This window comes from Petaurus breviceps, unplaced genomic scaffold, assembly GCF_028583685.1.
Source record: "Petaurus breviceps papuanus isolate PSGF00001 unplaced genomic scaffold, PetGlider_PUasm1.0 90760, whole genome shotgun sequence".
In the NCBI taxonomy this organism is placed as follows: domain Eukaryota; kingdom Metazoa; phylum Chordata; class Mammalia; order Diprotodontia; family Petauridae; genus Petaurus; species Petaurus breviceps.
In genome coordinates this window covers 12,777,660-12,792,432 of record NW_027187338.1, presented here as the reverse complement: position 1 = coordinate 12,792,432, position 14,773 = coordinate 12,777,660, and positions in this window count along the sequence as shown.

Below are 14,773 nucleotides of genomic sequence, written 5' to 3'. Positions count from 1 at the left end.
CACCTTTCTTTTTTTCTGTTGTTTGGTGTGTTTGCACATCAAATACTCTGTTCATGTCTGACTTTTTTTTTTTAACAGAAGGGTCTCAAATGCTTATTTATTAAATCTTTTCATTAATGATGATGGGTAGCTAAGTGATACAGTACATAAAGTCAGGAAGACCTAAATTTGAATCCTATCTCAGATACTTACTGGAAATGTGACCCTGGACAATTCACTTAAACTTTCTCTGCCTCAGTTTCCTCAGCATTAAAATAGGGATAATAAAAACATCTACTAGGAGGTAGAGTCAAGATGACAGAGTAGGAGGAAGAAGTATGGTGAACTCTCCCACCTCAAAACTCCTACAAAGCTTAAGAAAACTCACCAGACTGAATTCTGATGGGGAAATCCAAGGGAAAAAGTCACAGTGAGTCATTTGTCCAGCCCAGATGAACAAAGACAGACAGAGAAGTCTGTGGATACTAGGGACCACGCCTGGCACCGAGCACACTGCATAGAACACTCCAGCATCTAGGGAGAGACTGTGTACCAGGGCAAGAGGAGGCCCCAGACCCATACTGGGGCACATATACAAGGTGAGGGATCAACTGCCAACTGGCTGCTTCATCTTCCACCCCCCAGTCCTGAGTCACAGACCTAGAGTGGATTGAGGAGATCTTCACCTGGAGATGATGTTTTGTAGTAAGGAACAGCTTAGGCAAATTCAGAAGTGATCAATAGCTGTTGTCTCAGACCCAGGAAACAGAGAAAGCTCTCAGGTCCAACTTCCAGCCCAGTCTGATGTCTGCAGAGGAATAACCAGGGTAGGAATCCTAGACCAAAAGGGAGCCTGCAGGTCTGTCACTCTGAACCAGCAGAGATTCCCAGCTGGCTGAAAATGGTTGAGTCCAGCAGCATCTTCTCTTTCTCTGACCCAAATCTGGGTCAAGTACTTACAAAGACAAGACCAGAGGATCAGCAATCAGACTTTGGGAAGCCTGAAAGCTCCAAGGTCTCCAGCCCCAACCTGAAATTCTGGTGCAACACAATATTCAATACCACGAAGAAGCAGCGAAAGGACCAACCCAGATCTTCCTTCCACCACTGTACAGAGTTCAGCCCTAACATCAAGTTCCAAGTCAGGAAATGGGCTTGAATAATCATATATCCTACCAGCTGTCATGGTGATAGGGATGCCCAAGACCCACATTCAGAAGAGAACGTCTCCAAAACACTTCAAAGTAAAGTCTAAGAGAAAAACACAGTTTGGGAACAAATTCAACTCAAATTCCTGGAAGAAGTGAAGCAAGTATTATAAAAAGAAATTTTAAAATATTTCATAAGTGAAATGAGAGTACTGTTAGAAAAAAATGGAAAATAAATTAGTTATAGAAGAAAGAATTGGAAAGAGCATTAACAGCTTGGAACAAGAGGTACAAAACTGCGGAAACAACAAACTTTCTGAAAATTGAGATGGATCAAACAGAAGCCAATGGCTCCATGAGACAAAAAGAAATGTTAAAAACGAAATTAAAAGGCTGAAAACAATAGAAGAAAATGTAATGTATCTCATAGCAAAAGCAATTGACCTAGAAAACATTGAGTGGGAAAAAATGAAGACTTGTAAAAGCCTAGACATCATATTTAAGGAAATATTAAAAGAAAACTGCCATGATCTCTTAGAACCAGAAGACAAAGTGAAATTAGAATTCTCTAGTCACCTCCTGAAGAAAACCCCAAAACACAAAAAACTAGCCATATAACCTTGGGCAAGTCAATTAACCCCAATTGCCCTGCCTTCCCCCCTCCAAAAAGAAAAAAAAAAGAAAGCCCCAAAATGAAAACTCCCAGAAACATGACCAAAACCAGATCATCATAACTATCATAAATAAACATCATGACCAAAACTCCAATCCTTCAAGTCAAAGGAAAAATATTACAAACAGCCATAAGAAAGAATACAAGTACCACGGAAGCATAGTCAGAATCCCCATGACTTAGCAGACAACTTGTAATAGGATATTCCAGAAAGCAAAGAATTTAGGCTTATAGCCAAGAATGACACACCTGGAAAAACTGAGTATAATTCTACAGGGTAAAAAAAAATGGCTTTTTAATGAAATAGAGAATTTCTAAGCATTCTTTTTTTTTTCTATTTGAATATTTTATTTTAAAACTTTCAATTCCAGATTCATTCCCTTCCCCCCCTGCCACCCACCCCCACTGGGGAGACAAGCAGTTCAGTATAGGTTGTACATGTGCGGCTAATGCAAAACAATAACATAGTAGATGTATTGTAAAAGTAGATGTATTGCAAAATATTGACTATATTTCCCTCCCTCCTATCCCACCTCCCACTTGTTCTATTCTCTACTTTGATCCTGTCCCTTTTCAAAAGTGGATGCTTCTAACTTCCCTCCCCCCCAGCCTGCCCTCCCTTCCATGATCCCCCCTCACATCCCCTTCCCCCCTATTCTCCTGGAGGGTGAGATCCCCTATTTAGTGTGTATTTCCCTCTCTCCTCGAGCCAGATTCAATAGGAATAAGGTTGACCCATTCCCTTTTGCCTTCCTATTCTTCACCTCCATTGTAACCATTTTCCCTTGCCTCTTCTGTATGAGATAGTTTGCCCCACTCTGTCTCTCCCCATCTCCTCTAATTATATTCCTCTCACCTCTTAATTTCACCTTTTAAGTATCATCCCTTCCTGTTAAATTGGTCCCGTGTCCTCTATCTATGTATACCTGTAAACGTATATACACACATTCACATATGTATTCATATGCCCGCATACCCTCATATAAAGACATATATATATACATATATATATATACACACACATATATATATATATTTCTAATCCCTTCAACTACTGAGAAAAGTTTCATAAGTTACAATTGTTTTTCCATGTAGGAATGTTAATAGTTCAACTTTGGCCAGGTGGCTCAGCGAGCAAGAGCACCGGCCCCAGTGCCGGGACGACCCAGATCAAATCCGGGCCCAGACACTCAGCACCACACCCAGAAACAACAACTGGCCGTGCAACCTCGAGCAAGCCACTCCACCCCAATTGCTTTAAAAAAAAATAGTTCAACTTTGATAAGTTCCTTATGATTTCTTTTCCCTGTTTACCTTCTCATGCTTCTCTTGCTTCTTGTATCTGAATGTCAAATTTTCTATTCAACTCTGGTTTTTTCATCAAGAATGCTTGAAAGTCCTCTATTCCACTGAATGACCATATTTTCCCCTGAAACATGATATTCAGTTTTGCTGGGTAGGTGACTCTTGGTTTTAATCCCAGCTCCCTTGACCTCCGGAATATCACATTCCAGACCCTTCGATCCCTCAGTGTAGAAGCTGCCAGATCCTGGGTTATCCTGATTGTGTTTCCACAATATTCAAATTGTTTCTTCCTGGCTGCTTGTAATATTCTCTCCTTAATGTGGGAATTCCGGAACCTAGCTATAATATTCCTAGGAGTTTTCTTTTTGGGATCTTTTTCAGGAGGTGATCGGTGGATTCTTTCGACCTCTATTTTGCCTTCTCGTTCTAAAACATCAGGGCAGTTTTCTTTGAGAACTTCCTGGAGGATGCTTTCCAGGCTCTTACTTTGGTCATGGCTCTCAGGCAGTCCAAAAATTTTTAAATTATCTCTCCTGGATCTATTTTCCAGGTCAGTGGTTTTTCCCATGAGATATTTCACATTGCTTTCTATTCTTTCATTTGTTTGGATCTGTTTAATAGCATCTTGATTTCTCATAAAGTCATTAGCTTCCATTTGCTCCAATCTAATTCTGAAGCAATGATTCTCCTCAGTGAGCTTTTGAGATTCTTTTTCCATCTGGCAAATTCGACTTTTTAAGGCATTCTTCTCCTCATTGCCTTTTTGAGCCTCCTTTGCCATTTGAGTCAGTCTGTTTTTTAAGGTATTATTTTCTTCAGTCAGGCTGTTGACTCTCATTTCATAATTTTCTTGCATCATTCTCATTTCTCTTCCCAATTTTTCCTCCACTTCTCTTATCTGCTTCTTAAGGTCCTCTATGGCCTGTAACCAGCTTGTATTTTCCTTTGAAGCTTTTGGTGCAGGAGTTCTGACTTCACTGATTTCCTCCTGTTCCATGCCTTGCTCCTTCTTATCCCCAAAATAGGATTGTAATGTTGGAATCTTCTGTCTGCTTTGTTTCCTTTGCCTGCTCATTTTGCCACTCAATGATTTGACTTTTGGGCTTATTGCCACAGTAGGACTCTGCCACCAGACAGGGGAGTTTCCGTCCCAAATGCTGGGGTTTTCTCAGCTGCCAGAGGTATTAGATGGGTGTCCTCTCTGAGGTCTCCACACGCTCTGGCAAGCTGGACACACACCCCAGGACCTCCACCCTAGACTGCAATCCAGATCCAAGCAGGTTAAAGCAAGAGCGATTACCCCTCAGATTGGTGCTTGGTCCCCCTACACTCTGCAGTCCAGGAGCTGAAGCCGCCACTTGGCACTGGCAGGCTGTGCTGGTGGCTCAGAGGTTTCTCGCCCTGGGGGTAAAAGCCACACACTCCCACTTACTGGGTCCCAAAGTCCAGACTGCACTGGCCTCTCACCTTGTCCTTCCCATCTATGTATTGATAAATCTGGAAATGGCCACAGCTGCTGCTGATCTGGAGTCCCTCTGGCTGGCGGCTGGTCAGGCCTGCCCTGGGGCTAAAGCCTCCGTGTGGTGCTGGGCTCAGCTCCCAGAGCGTTGCGCTGGCCGATTCCTGCCAGCCTGCCGGGCTGTTCTCAGTGGGAGGTTAGTTTCTCTGTGTCATTTTGTGGGTTCTGCAGCTCCAAAGTTTGTTTAGAGTCCCCTTTTTACATGGATTGGGGAGGGTGGAAGCCGGAGCCGCGGGAGGGTCATGCTTCTACTCCGCCATCTTGGCTCCGCCCCCTCTTTTTTTTTCTTTAAGCAATTGGGGTTAAGTAACTTGCTCAAGGTTACACGGCCAGTTATTTCTGGGTGTGGTGCTGAGTATCTGAGCCCGGATTTGATCCAGGTCTTCTCAACACTGGAGCCTGTGCTCTTACTCGCTGTGCTACCTGGCCGCCCCATTTCTAAGCATTCTTGATGAAAAGACCAGAGCTGTGTAGAAATTTTCAAGGTCAAACACAGGAATTAAGAAAAGAATAAAAAGGTAGAGATGAATGAACAATCATAAAGGACTGTCAAGAAACTGCATACGTGCAAACATGAGGAAATGATACATGTCCCTTCCGAATCCTATCATCATCAGGGTTCCAAAAGGGAATCTAATAAGACCAGGCCCCAAAGTGATTCTTTAATATCTTGATCATCTCAAGGAAAGAATCAAAAGAGAGGAAAAGGGATACACTGGAGGTGGGGATGGAGCGGGACAAGAAAGGAAAGTTAGGGAACATAATTGGGGTACACAAGTAGACATCTATACAAACAAGGAGTGGGGGTAGCAAGTAACACTTGAACCTTGTTCTCACCTGAATTGATCAAAGTGGGGGTAATATGCACACACAAAGAATTGGGTACAGAGATACATTTTACTCAATACGGAAATGGGGAAAGGAGAAAAGAGGGAAGGGAGAAATAGAGGGAGGGTACATCAAGGGAGGGATTAGTTCTATTTTTTTTTGCTTTTTTTTGGAAGGCAATCGGGGTTAAGTGACTTACCCAAAGTCACACGACTAGTGTTAAGTGTCTGAGGCCGCATTTGAACTCAGGTCCTCCTGACTCCAGAGCTGTTGCTCTATTTACTGCACCACCTAGCCACCTGTCAGGATTAGTTCTAAGCAGAACAAACTCTCAGGATGTATAAAAATATTTATAGCTATTTTTGCTTTGGCTCTTAAGGTTTTCTCTGAACAGTGTCCTTCTGATACTATAGTTCATAGTCCCCCAGCAATGATTATCAGTGATCTCAATTGGATAGACTTAATTAACTTTTAGAAAGTAGTATTTATTAAGGTGGTGTAGTAAGAACCCTGGATACAAAACATACCTGCAAAAGCCTATGAAACAGGGGCGGCTGTTCATACCTGAACCTGAGTTCAAATCTGGCCTCAGACACTTAACACAAAACTAGTCATGTGACCTTGGGCAAGTCACTTAACCCCGATTGCCCTACCTTCCCCCCTCCAAAAAAAAAAAGCCTTTGAAACACTCTCAATAAGTAGTCATGGAGACCAGAGGAAAGTAGGTTTAAGCTTGGAAAGTACATGTGGCCAAGGGTTAATTTATAGCTCCTAAAATTTCGTTCCTCAGAGTTCTCAGGATGTTCTCCATAGGTACAAAGGTTTTCTGCTAGGCTCTTTGTAGTGCCATGAATCTGCTTCAATCTTGTCTGTCTTTGACTGCTATGTAGATATAGCCATCAGCTGATATAGAAATGCTGCTATGATATGGAGGAGAAAACGGGAAGACCAAAAATGGTCCTCTGGACCTTTGAAAGCTCACAGGGTCCTCCTCTGCCCCAGGCGGTAGAGGGAGGACAATGCCATAACCAAGTCCATGACATTCTTCCTGCCCCCTCCCCCAAATGATTCCTTCTCAAGGGTTTGGCTAGAACAATGTCTCCTGGCTCACATCCTGCCTGAGATTTTCCACCATTTATTCAAATCTCTCTGGACCAAACTGGCTTGATATTTTACAGATGATCCACAGGGCATAACCAAGTTTCCTCAACTAATCAAAATATACTTCCTATGCAACATCGCTACAGTTAATCAAGGATTTTTTTTTCTGTACTTAGTCTAAAGGCTATGATGATTAACCCAACACAGAAGTGTCCTATCAGGGCTTTAAATCTTAACACTTTAAATGAGTTGGGGTGATTTGGTTAATTTACTCAAAGGACCTCCTGACCCTTACATAGTCATGTATACATGTATACCTTCTCCAGAAATCAATATTTAGGGGCGGCTAGGTGGCACAGTGAATAGAGCACTAGCCTTGGAGTCAGAAAGACCTGAGTTCAAATTCAGCCTCAGACACTTAACACAAAAACTAACTGTGTGACCTTGGGCAAGTCACTTAACCCCAACTACCCTACCTTCTCCCCTCCAAAAAGTAAAGCAAAGCAAAGAAATCAATATCTATTCATTTATTTCCACAGAGAAAAGTTGAGAATTGCAGTTACAAAAATCCTAAATAACAACCAATCAACTTAATTATGTGCCTGTTATATTCCAGGCACTATGTTAAGGGCTAGGTATACAAAGGGAGGCAAGAGACAGTTCCTGACCTCAAGGAGTTCACAATCTAATGGGTGAGACAACAGGCAAACAAATATACACACCTAAGTTATGTACATGATAAGAGATGGAAGGTACTAGAATTCAGAGGGGTTGGAGCTTTCTATAAAATCAGCAAATGTGGTTGAGACTTTAAGGAAACCAAGGAAGTCAGTAGACAGAGTTGAGAAGTTAACATAATGCTCCCTACATCCTTATATACATTACTGATGGGAATATAGGGTAGTGCAGGAAAACGTATGGAGAGCTGGCCTTCAAACCAGAAAGACATGGATTCAAATCCACTGCCTGATACGTACTGGGTCTGGCATATCATACCAATCACTTTTTCTTCAGTCCTCTAGGCAACTCTAGATATTGCAGAGAAGATGCTGACCTAAGAGTTTCTTCATCTAGAAGTTCACTTGGCTGATTGAAATCACAGGTCTAGTCCCTATCTTACTGAACAATAGAGATCAAACATTATAGAAAGCATTACGGGATTTAAACTTTTGTTGACTCTGCTACAATACACCCCCTTTGGAATCTTACATAATGTCAAATTTGGTGATCATTGAGTGGATAGACAAGATATAAACTAGGGTCACTCTTGGATGCTATGAGAGAGTAGCAGTGTCATTATGGGAGAATAGGGGCATCAATGCTGATGAATTAGTTGGGGTCCTCTGAATTAATTCCGATATCAAAGCTCACCACTATTTTCTTTGCTTATACTCTATACTAGAGGTGTCAAACACCCAATAAAGCCCACAACATTGCAGAGTAGATCTGAACCAGATTAAAATGTAACTAGGAAATATTTAATAAAGTACAATGAAATTTTAATTATTAAATTTAATTAATAGGCATTTAATAATTAATCACAGTTCAATTATTTAATAATTAATTAAGAAACTTATTAAATAATAAATATTAAAACCAATAATTTGGTAATTAATTAAGTTAAATTAAATATTTAATAATTCATGAACTTAATTATTTGATAATATTCATTGAACTTAATTATTTAATAATTAGTTGTTGCACATCATTGTTTAATAATTAATTGTTGAATTTAATAATTTAATAAAGATATAATAACACATAGATAATATTACTAATTAAAACTAAATCGGTACGTGGCCCATAGGGTTTCTTATTCCTGGTTTAGTGGCTTCATTTCTATTTGAATTTGACACCACTGCTCTACACCACCATAGTAACAAAGAGAATCAATGAAGCATTTATACATATATCGATTTGTAACTGGCTCTTATAGAAAGGACATCTCCACCCCTTTACCCTCATCATTCTCCATCCACAGATGGATGCACAGGGACACTGGGGTTCGTTAAGAGGCATTGAGTATGTTTCCTGCATTAGAAACATTTACTGGGAGGCATTTCTCTGGGAAGTAGGACACTGTGGTAATAACATTAAATCTATTCTATCAGGTCTGGGTCTGAAAATTATCAACTTGCTTTTTTATGCTAGCACAAAACCCTCCTCGGTTCTGTTTGATCTTGGGTAAAGACCAAGATTTTTTTGGAATGGCTAATTTGTACTCTGAAAACTTGGTAATATTCAGCCATAGTCCAACAGGTGAGAGGAGGGGGCAAGGTTTCCTATTCAGAGAAGACAAAAACAATAGGGAAAGAAGTCAGAGAGAGCATCATTGCCTTTATAGGAGAGCCCCCTCCCAACTTTCCCCAGCAGTCCAATACATACAGGCAGAAGAAGTTTGCAATGTTGTATGTGCTACTCAGCACTTGGTACAGAACCTGCTGACCCTTTCCCATGATGAGTCGCTGACACATCAGTCAAGTGCCCAGATTGGAGAGGAAGAGGAAAGAAGAGGTACGAAGCAGTATCAGAGGCCTGACCTGGAGCTGGGATCAGGCCAGACCAGCCGCTAAGGCTGTACAACAGCTGGCAAGAGGGAAGTCCAGTCAGAAGCTCCATTCCCTCCTCCAACTCCCCCCACCCTCCACCCTTCCTCATTCTTCCACAACACAATACTGAGGGGATTTTCACTCCAAAATGAAAATTTCTTCCTTTTCCTCAGCAACTTCCTCCTCAGATCAGATGGAAGGGTGGCGGAGGAAGAGAGAAAAGTATCTATGGACCCTATTATAGCCTTCTATATTTTGTTTCCATGGTTATCTATGTTTTGTATTACTAGATATAGCGAATAAATTAGATCACTCTTAGCAGTGATTCTAAGCCTATGTTCATGGTTCAGGATTGAGAAAGGGCAAGCTAACCCATGGGAAAAGATATTTTCCTTGTTTCCCTCAGGGTGGGAGCTAAGCCAAGTACAGAGCTTCTTCAATTTTGTTAATGTCTTATTACAGAATAAGAGTTCTTAGCTTTTTGTGTGTTGTGGACCCCTCTGGGAGTCTGGTGAAACTTATGAACCCTTTCTTAGAATCATATCTTAAGTTATAACCAGGGCAGAGCCAAGATGGCAGAGTAAAAGTACAAACTTGGCATGGGCTCCAGCTTCAACCATCTCCAATACCTATAAAAAAATGACTCCAAACAAATTTTAAAGCTACAGAACCCACAAAGAGGCAGACAGAGACAAATCTTCCACTGAAGGCAGCCTGGCAGGCCAACAGGAAAGGTCTATCTCACTGAGCTGAGAGCCAAGTGCAGTCCCCAGTGAGCCGTGGTTCTGGCCCCAGGGCAGCCACAACCAACAGCCCAGACTGGCCCAGAGCAGACTTCAGGGCAATGAATCACCAGCAACTGTGGCAATTTCCAGACTCCTCAACCCATAAAGGCCAAAAAGAAAATAAAAGGTCAGTCTGGAACTCTGTTGTAAGGGTGAAGGAACAGTGCAGTCCAGCCCCTACCCCTGGAGCAAGAAGCCTCGGAGGTGCAGTGATGCCACAGCTGCTTTCAGAGTTCCTGGCCTGCAGATCGTAGGGGGACCAAGTGACCATTTAGAGAGTAATTGCTCTTGCTTTGACCTGCCCGGATCTGGATCACAGTCTTGGGTGGTGGTCCTGGGGTGTGTGGCCAGTGAGCCAGAGCTTGTGGGGGCTGTAGAGAGGGTGCCCAACTAATAGCTCTGGCAACTGCGAAAACCCCAGTAATTTGGGACAAAGCTCTCTCCATTCTGTAAGCAGAGTTCTACCACGGCAAAGAGCTCAAAAGTCAAGTAATTGGCAAGATGAAGAAGCACAATCAGACCATACAATCCTTTTTGGGGGGACAAAAAGGAACAAAGCATGGAACTGGAGGACAATGAAGTCAGAACTCTTGTATCAAAAGTTCCCCAGAAAAATATGGATTGGTCACAGGCCATGGAGGAACTCAAGAAGGATTTTGAAAATCAAGTAAGAGAAATGGAGGAAAAACTGGGAAGAGAAATGAGAATGATGAAAAAAAAAATCAGGAAAAGCGAGTCAACAGCCTGCTAAAGGAGTCCCCAAAAAAATTCTGAAGAAAATAACAACTTAAAAAATAGACTAACTCAAATGGCAAAAGAGGTCCAAAAAGCCAGTGAGAAGAAGAATACCTTAAAAATCCAAACTGCCCAGATGGAAAAGGAATTTCAAAAACTCACTGAAGAGAATAATTTCTTCAAAATTAAATTGGAGCAATTGGAAGCTAATGACTTTATGAGAAATCAAGATACTATAAAACAGATCCAAACACATGAAAGAATAGAAGGCTATGTAAAATATCTCTTTGGAAAAACCACTGACATGGAAAATAGATCCAGGAGAGATCATTTTAAAATTATTGGACTGGGGTGGCCAGGTAGTATAGTGTAGCAGCAAGCACCTGTGATAGTAATGGCAATTAAAGATTCCCCTGTATTGGCTTGGTTTTCAAATTGATTGTATTAAAACCCAGAGTTTGTTAATCCCACCTGTGGGATGGGCTTGTTGATGTGAAAAGAAAGTCCTGAAGTGGGAGGAGCTGGTGATGTAGATTTGGAGAGACAAGAGAGAGGCGGAAGTTCTTTTTTGGAAGCAGCACCTCGTGGAGAGAGAGAGACTAAGAGATTGCTGGTGGCCGCTTTGAATTGCCCTGGACTTTTGAGACCTGCCCCCTGAGCTGCCAAGGACTGAGGAGACATGGCTGTTTTGCTGGTACTTTGTCTGTCTGTTTTGATGTTATTTTGCCAGATTTGTCCACTGGTGAAAGACTGTCCTGTTGAAGAAGTCCTGGAACCTGGCATTTGGTTAAGAAGGCCTGAGACTGTCCTGCAGACAGAGAGTGAATACTGTCCACTGGTGAGGGACAGTACTGTTGTTGCAGGGGTCTGGAGACTGTCCGGCAGACAGAATGAATACTGTCCACTGGTGAAGGACAGTGCTGTTGTTGCAGGGGTCTGGGAGCCTTTCTGTTGGTTCAGAAGCCCTGAAGAAGGATTTTCTTGTTGTATGTTTACAGAAATCCTGGGAGAGGGCTTTGCTAATGTGTTCAGGGGTTCTAGGACTGTTCTACAGACAGAGGATAAATTCATGAAGGGACTGGCAATGTATCTTATGGCCTTGCTAAGCCTTGTCTCCCCAGGAACTAAGATTGCTGAGAACTTGCCTCGTGTCAAGATGAAGAAAAGACCTCCATTTGGGTATTAAGTGCTGTGTTTAAACTTGATGTAACTCTGGGGTAGATTCAATTGTGATCCAGGGGTGGGGAACTTTTGACCTTTTTGTGTTCTATGGTTGAGCAAATGAATGTATTTTACTAATGTTTGGAAACTAATCTCCATTTGAGAAGAGGGGCTTTGTGGTGGACTTAATTAAGGTATAGCCTAGGGGTGGAGAAGTATTTGGAACAGAGACTTTGTAATTGATTGAATGATTGGAAAGTCCTGGGGTGGGGTAGGCCTTGGAGATTATTTAATCACACTTAGTAAATGCTGTATTTTGAATGATGTCATGTTTTGATCTTCTCTGTTCTGGGTTTGTTACTGAATAAAATAGAGAGCACCTATGCTGGTATTTTGAACCTGGGAAGTTGCCTTTCCTTGGCATTACATTACAGCACCCCAGCATCCCCAGGGTGGCTGCTAACACAGGTTCTTGGATCTGCTTTGATAAAGGAAAGCAACTCAAAATGGGTTAACAAGCTTACTTTAATCAGTCAAACATATGTATCGTTTACCTAGTTCAGGGGGAAAAGTTCAGCACCCCGAACTTCAGAATATACAGACAGAATTATCAAGACAGAGAAACAGATCAAGTAGACAGTTTCCAAACTGTCCAACCATTACATCCATACCAAATCAACATCTGGGTTTCAACATCTGCGTTTTTCAAAGCCGAGGGGGGGCTCTCAACAACGGCTTCCCAGAATCCAGATCAAATCACAGAACACTTCTCAAAGTGAGCCCCAAAACAAAGCTACACATCAGGGCTTATATAGCCTTCTCCTGGCTCAGAGAATGTAACAACCTTATTGACCCACTGGCCAATCAAAAAGTATCTACTGAAAAACAAGCCTCCCACCCCAGGCTCCCGGTGCACGTTAGGTAAAAATTTACATTCCCATTTCATATAGCCAGTAAGAGTACTAGCCCCAGTGTCGAGATGACCTGGGGATTGAATCTGGGCTCAGACACTTAGCACCCACCCAGAAACACCTGGCCGTGTAACCTTGAGCAAGTTACTTAACCCCAATTGCTTAAAAAAAATTATTGGACTACCTAAAAGCCATGATCAAAAAAAGAACCTAGAAATCATCCTTCAAGAAATTCCCAAGGAAAAATTGTCCTGATATTTTAGAACCCAGAAGGCAAAATAGAAATTGAGAGAATTCACTGGTCACATCTTGAAAAAGATCCCAAAAAGAAAACAGTTAGTAATATCATAGCCAAATTCCAGAGTTCGTAGGTCAAGGAGAAAATATTACCACCATCCAGAAAAAAACAATTTGATTATTGTGGAAACACAATCAGGATAACACAAGATCTAACAGCTTCTACATTAAGGGATAGAAGGGCTTGGAATATGATATTCCAGAAGTCAAAGGAGCTAGGATTAAAACCAAGAATCACCTACCCAGGAAAACTGAGTATAATGCTTCAGGGGAAAATATGGTCATTCAATGAAATAGAGGACTTTCAGGCATTCCTGATGAAAAAAAACCAGAGCTGAACAGAAAATTTGACTTTCAATTACAAGAAGCAAGAGAAGCATGAGAAGGTAAAAAGGAAAAAGAAATCATAAGGAACTTATTAAAGTTGAACTATTTACATTCCTCCATGGAAAAACAATAATTGTAACTCATGAGACTTTTCTCAATATGAGGATAGTTGAAGGGAACATATATATATATATATATATGTATATATATGTGTGTGTGTATACATACATATATATGTATGTATAGGAGGATGTATGTGTGTATATGTTTGTACATGTATACATAGACAAAGGGCACAGGATAAGTTGAATATGAAGGGATGATATCTTAAAAATAAAATAAAGAGGGAAAGAGAAATATATTGGGAGGAGAAAGTGAGAGATAGATTAGGGTAAATTATCTCATAAAAAAACAAGCAAAAGAACGCTGTTACAATGGAGGGGAAGAACAGGAAGGTGAAAGGGAATGGGTCAACCTTACTCTCATTGAATTTGGCTTAGGGAGGGAATAACACACACACTCAATTGGGTATCTTACCCTACAGGAAAGCAGGGGAGAAGGGGATAAGAGGGGGGTGATAGAAGGGAGGGCACATTGGGGGATAGGGTAGTTAGAAGCAAGCAGTTTTGAAAAGGGACAGGGTCAAAGTAGAAAACAGAATAAGTGGGGAGCAGAATAGGATGTAGGGAAATATAGTTAGTCTTTCACAATATAACTACTATGGAAATGTTTTGCATAAATACACATGTACAACCTATGTTGAATTGCTTGTCCTCCCAGTGGGGGTGGGTGAGGAGGGAAGAAGGAAAAGACTCTGGAACTCAAAGTTTCAAAAAAACAAATATTAATGCATGTTACATGCAACTGGGAAATAAGATATACAGGCACTGGGGTATAGAAATCCATCTTGCCCTACTAGAAATTTAGAGGGGGGGGGGGACAGGGGAGGATATAAGAGAGAACAGATTTGGGGAAGGGGTATTCAATAGGCTTGTTATTTTGGGGACGGAGTAGGGGAGAGATGGGGAGAAAATTTGTAACTCAAAATCTTGTGGAAATGAATGTTGAAAATTAAATATAAATAAATACATTGAAACAAAAGAAAAAAAGAGTTATTCCCCAATTGATAAATGATCAAAGGACATGAAGAGGCAGTTTTTCAATGAAGAAATCAAAGTTACATATAGTCATATGAAAAAAGTGCTCTAAATCAGTCTTGATTAGAGAAATGCAATTAAAACAACTTTTAAATATCATCTGAAATCTATCAGATTAGTTGAAGTGTTAGGAGCCCTTCAATTGGGACTGGCTAAACTGGTACATGATTGTGATGGAATACTACTGTGATATAAGAAACGATGAGGTGGTTGATTTTAGAAAAAAACAGTTATAAAAGAAGATGCTACCCATCTCCAGAGAAAGAATAGACAAAAAGAAATATGTATAGTATTGTTG